Here is a 6,000-nt window from a genome sequence, read left to right as displayed (position 1 = left end):
CCCCGAGCATGACGTTCTATGGTATGGAATAGCTCTTTGGTCAGTTTGGGTTAGCTGTCCTAGCTGTGCCCCCTCCCAGCTTGTTATGCACCTGGCTGAGCTGGAGAAGCTCTAAAAGTCCTTGAGTAGTCTGAGCACTACTTGGCAACAACTAAAAACATCAGTGTGTTATCAACATTCTTCTGGTACTAAAAGCAAAACACAGCACTATGCTAGCTACTATGAAGAAAATTAACTCTATCCCAGCCAAAACCAGGACAGAGCCTCTGGCTTTGCTCCTGGCAGGAGCGCGCGTTTCACAGCAGCTGGCTACGGCGTGAACAGTGGCGTGAGCCCAGGGAGAGGGAAGGGCCTAGGACCCTACGCCCTCTTCCCCACCTGACTGTCCAAACCACGGGGCTCCATGGGCCTCTTCACGGCTCTTAGGATCCCAGGCGCACCGTGGTCTGGTTTCGGTAGAGAGGGGAGAACATGCCCAAGCATCCTCGGTGCCCTTGGGGATGGCACCCTGGCTCTCAAAAAAATCTCTTCGCTCACTTTGCAGAGGGCCTGCAAGAGGTGAGGCCTCTTCTCTGTCCAAGCGCCATTTTGAACTCCTGGGGCTTCTCCGAGCAGAGGCTACAATCTCTGACCACCTCTGAGCTGATGCTGCTGTGCAGGGGTAGCCAGAGTCTTTCAGGCCACAGGGGGAAACTTCCCATGTTTTGTTTTTTAGGGGCAATAGGCCTACACCCCACTTAGGCAGCTCACAGGCCACCCGCTAGGCTGAACAGCCCAACCCGCCTGTGGTTGCCGCACCCTGACACCAGAAAGCCGTGCTGAAATTCTTTGAGGAAACAGGGCCGACAGCTACTTCAGTAGGGCATAAACCAGCACATGTTCAAGAAACGGAGCAGTGTTCAAGCCCTCAGCACCCATCGCTGAAGCAGAAGACCTAAAAGGCAAAAAAAACCCCCCTGCAGCAGCCACCCACCCCCCTGCTATTGAAGGGGCCACCACCATGGGGGTGGACGACCACCTCTGACCGGGGCTGGGATTCACATGGCCTCAGAAAGCAGCTGGCAAAGAGTCTGTAGCTACTGCATCAGTGGTTAAAGGAAATTATTCAAAATGAACAGACCTGACTGTAATCCTGATGCTAGCTGTGCATGTTGACGCGAAGACTCTTTAAGGTAAAAGTGCAACCTGTCCCCGGGCTCAGAAACCTGTTGAGCAGCAGTTTAGTTGTCCACTTTATTAAACACACAATTGCCTAATGTGTGATGGCTGACACTTCTTACAACTACTCCACCCCAAGGGAAAGACCAGCAGCCAGAAAAGCCTGATTTTCCTTGTCAGCTCCTTCTGAGGCGCTGGATCATTAAGTGGAGGGCACCATGGTGCTCTGAAGCTTAGCATCACCTCCAGGCAGGTTTTCTTGGGTTCTCAGTCCTAGTTCCACCTGCCTCCGGCTGTCTGGCCAAGATGTGGGATTTGCAACCACAGCAGAGGCTCCTCTAAAAGCTGAAGAAGGTTGAAGAAAGCACGTGGTATGGGAAACCTTGAGTTTCTTATTGACACTTCCCACAAACTGTGTGGGCAATTCATTTCTTCTCCTTGATATCATAAAGTTTACCATGTCCTATCTTTGCAGATGGTGCTAGTACAGATATTAGCTTTCTCTTGCTTCAATTATAGCAAGCCTTTTGCAATTTATTTCATATATGAAAAAAAAAAAACAGGTGAACGTTCACTCACCTTTTTTATAGCAGAAGGTGATGAGGTCTGTGATATTTTTTAATTCCTGGATGCAAACATTCTATTTCAGACCACTCAAAGAGCAAAGTCCAGCATCCCATGCAAACAAGCTCACCCTTGCAAAATAGCACCTTGGACCTTACCTTTTGTGACCTGGCCTGGGATACCTACAGGACAATCTAAGCCTCTGAAATGAAATATAGTTATCAGCTCGGCTTTTCTGGCTCAGCAGAACTCATTACCTGCCTTTTTAAAATAAACAGCCACTGAGACATGTTTTTTCTTGTGTACCAGACTTTCAGAGCAACACAGCACACTGAGGGGACATCATTCCTTCCCTCTGACCAGAAAAGGGATGAAGCTAAATCACAGGAGACAAGCGTTTGCCATGTTACCTAGTGTGCACCAAAATGAGCAGCTACTGTATGGCCGAGCAAGGTACAATACCATGGGGACAGAGTATGAGCATGAAGCAAAGAAAGGGTTAAACTTTTTTTTTTTTAAAATGAGACAAAAGAAAACAAAAAAGAAATCAAAAATGTTTTATGCTAGAAGATGACGATCAGCTCTTGTTTATCCAAATCAGTTTACTCACACCTACACCAAGCCCACTTGATTTTCCCATAAAGGGCACATATTTAACTCAACCCACAGTGCTTAGAGATCAATGTTGTTAACTCCACGCTGCTTGCTCAGATGGCTTTCAAACAAAGTCCACTTCTGTTTTTTGATGGTGCCAGTGCTGCTGCGATAGTACAACCCCTTGAGAAGGGGAACAATAACACACACTATTGTGGTACAAAGAGAGAACACAAATTAATTTCTGCAGCACGGGAGATTACAGGAACTAAACTGCTTACTCCTGCAGAGACAAAGCACGTGGCACCAGCAAAGAATTTCGGTTTGCCCGTGGAATGGACAGCAGTGCCTGACACCAAACCCCAAAGACTTAAAACCTACACTTCCTTCAGAAAGTGTTATAGTTTGCCATACAGTGACAATTTCTATGGATTTAAACCATCTGTGTGTTTGCAGCATGTAGCAGCTCTCAGATCTTTATAAAAGTCAAGCTGCTAATAAAAGGTCAGTATAAAAATCTTTGTATGCAGAAAGAATAGTTTGCTAACTGCATCTTCCCAAGCATTCCAGCTTTTTCAAGTACGGAAAAAGTAATCAACATTCAAATAGAAATTTGATTTTAAAAGGTAAAATGGGATCTTCACTGGGAAACACAGAACTTAGCTGGGATTTAAGCACATATTAATGTAATGCATATACTTAACTGCTTTCTTTGCATAAGGGTAACTTTTGTTATGGCAGTCTGAAGGATACAGGTGGGAAAAAGCACTCTGATAAAAAAAGATCCAAGCATACAGTTTAGGAGATTTAATACTGAATGGTCACTAGTTACCAGTACTGTCTGGGACTGCAAATACTGCATGAATGGAAATCTGATAAGAGGAAATCTCAGCCAATTCATACTCCAGACTAACCCAAAGTAGAAACTTTCAGTTTTGTTTTAATGGGATCTATTAGTTTGGTAAAGGAACAAAGGAACAATAGCTTTGAGTTGAATAGCAGAATGTCATTCCTGATCTACAGATGAATCATCCCCAAACATCCCAGTGGATCCACACGGACTAAACAGCCTGTCATATACATGGATTGGAGCCCTGCTTTCCCTTTCTCTCCCAGAGAAACAAAAAGCCTCACTGTTTTATTCCAGGCTGCTGCTCCCTTTACCAGTTCGAAGCAGCGGATGCCATGCCTAGCGCACAGTACAGGAGGTCTCATACGGCATAAATCAGGTGACTCCCTAGGCCCCAAATACAATGAATGCACACAGACTTCCCACAACGGAAAGCCTGGAGCCTCTAAGCCGGACGCTTGATAGTCAGCAGTGTAAATCCTCCTGCACTTGCCCCCATGTGAGAGCCCAAGGTCTGAAGGCCAGGACCCCCTTAAGAGTGTTGCCACTAGAGCTGGGTCACAGGATATATACACATTTTCTCCCAGCATGCCAGTGCCTAATGCAGAAATTAATATAGTGGCAAAAAGTAAGTTTCTTTAATATTATAAATTGTTTCCATCAGGATACTAGTATAAACTGCACCAGCAAAAGTAGAGAGTCCACAATACGATGCTTTTGTGTGTAGCTATGACAACAAATCCATTAAGTAAATCTAACAGCCCTGTCTAAATGCTGCTGTTAACTCTCTTACTGATAAAATATCTGGTTTTGCAGGCTAAGAGGTCTGCTGAACTCATTTGCCCTCAACAGGCTTTATATACAAACTCCTTTTAGATTTCTTGGCCTCTTACTGCAGGAAATTCATAATATTTTAGGGTAAAAAAAGCCCACTTTCTGTCACCTTGAAAAGCAATGCCACCAGCAGAGCAGGCAGAGATTGTGATTGAAGCCAAGCCTGGGGTAGTGCCACCCAAGAAGGCTGGCATGGCTCCTGGGGCAGCTGGCCTTGGCCTGGGGACAGCAGGGTCTTCAGAATGCAATGAGAAGTCTCGCTCAGCCCTGGTGGTACAGGTGGTTACCCATTCTGTGAGAATGTATATATACATCCTGTGAGACAGGAGAAATTAAGCAGTGTTGGACTCTCTCCACAAAGCACAGCAACCCACCCATGAAGCTAGCTTTTACATGGATCCTCTACCATCTCAGACCTTTTCTACTCTAATTAAAGTGGAGATGAAAATACCTCCGCACTGAGCCAAATACTGTCAGGACAAATTCTCACAGCTTTCTTTGACTTTATTTAAAGATGCCGCTGCTGAATTTATTCACTGCAGATTTTGGGAATGCTCGTATTAAAATGCCTTTTCCAAAGCCTAAGTCAGTGCCAGTAAAGTCTTTAATGGTGCCTGGTAGTTCTGCAAATGACTTGTTACTCTTATTCTGACTCTTTTTCTGGGATTGACCTGAAGTGAGAAGTCATTGCAGGGAGGGCATTTTTTTGATACCCCTGACATAGTGATGGGTTGAGACAGGTAAGTGAAGAGAAAAGCATCTGAGCTAAGTTCCTCTGAACTCTCTTCTACATCTTGTTGTTATTTCCTTTAGCAGCTTCACAGTGGAAATACACTGCAGTAAATGCTTAAATACACTGCTCTAAATGCTTAAAATGGATTTTTCTTCCAGGAGACGGGCAAGGTTTTTTCACAGAAACTAACAGTGGCAGCAGAATATTACCACATACCTGCTCTTGCTGCTATGGCTTGTACAGTCTGGGGCCACCCCCCCTGCACTGTCCGTCATTTTGCAGAGAGACACAGTCACCATGTCACACCACTTTCCACACCTCCAGGGTTCAGTTCGGTGTCTTCTGAGCAACCTCTGTGGCTTTCAGCTTCAGCAACCTAGCAGGAGGAATGGTTTAGGCAGATCATTAAGGAAAGACATAGTACTATTAGGAAGTGATATTCTTAGTACGTCCCAGCATTTGAAGTTCTCTGACCGCAGCACAGAAACAAAAACTCAGAGGTGCAGCTGGTCCATGTAAAAAGGGTTATAAGTTACACAGGCTTAGAACTGGCTGAACTCAGTTTAGTCTAGCATACCATTTTAGTCAGCCTCACTCAAGAAGCATGTGGCTTGCTTGAAAAAGAAGAGCAATTAAAATTAAAAAAATGTGGAAACATTGCATATGAAGACAGATTGCAGATTTTTTTCTCTCTCTCCTGTATCTGCCTTGTCAGCCTAAATTTCTTTCTGGGGCGGCCGAAGCCCTGGTTCTGACTACAGGAATTGCTATGTGAAATCTGCCACTGCCATTTTTCCAGGAGGCAGGTATCTTGCCTTTCCTGATCATTTGCAGCTTTAACACTCCATGCATTTTCTTCCTTGATAGCAAGCTAGTTTTTATTTTAGTACAAATTTTTCCATTTGTAAGCATGCAATCTCTTTCTTTGAAGACCAAGTTTATTTTGATCCTTGAGTTTTTCCTGTACTACACACAAATATTTTCTCCCTCTCAGACTTCTTACTACTCCGATATTTTTCAAGCATCTTGTATTTTAATGACTGAGATTAATTATGCACGCCCAGTCAAGGATTCCCTCAACAATTACCAAATAACTGCAAAAGCAGCATGGGAGGTGATGCTCAGGAGGAGCTGAGAGGGGTTAGTTCTGATAAGTTTGTGTTCTTGTAGCCTGGGCAAGAGTTTCAGGGATGGCAGGGGTTGGGAACCACATATACAGACCCAGAAAAAAAACATTGTCCAGATGTTCTGGCAGAGCCCTCTTAAT

General features: G+C 44.6%; 1 protein-coding gene across 1 annotated transcript in view; it reads left to right on the top strand.

The window, feature by feature from the left end:
• Positions 1 to 6,000, top strand: part of VIT (vitrin) — a 63,004-nt gene that overhangs the window by 17,335 nt on the left and 39,669 nt on the right.

This window comes from Egretta garzetta, unplaced genomic scaffold (genome assembly GCF_000687185.1).
Source record: "Egretta garzetta isolate BGI_Z169 unplaced genomic scaffold, ASM68718v1 scaffold54, whole genome shotgun sequence".
Taxonomy (NCBI): domain Eukaryota; kingdom Metazoa; phylum Chordata; class Aves; order Pelecaniformes; family Ardeidae; genus Egretta; species Egretta garzetta.
The sequence above is the reverse complement of the archived record's forward strand: the minus strand, read 5'-3'. Positions and strand labels throughout refer to the sequence as shown.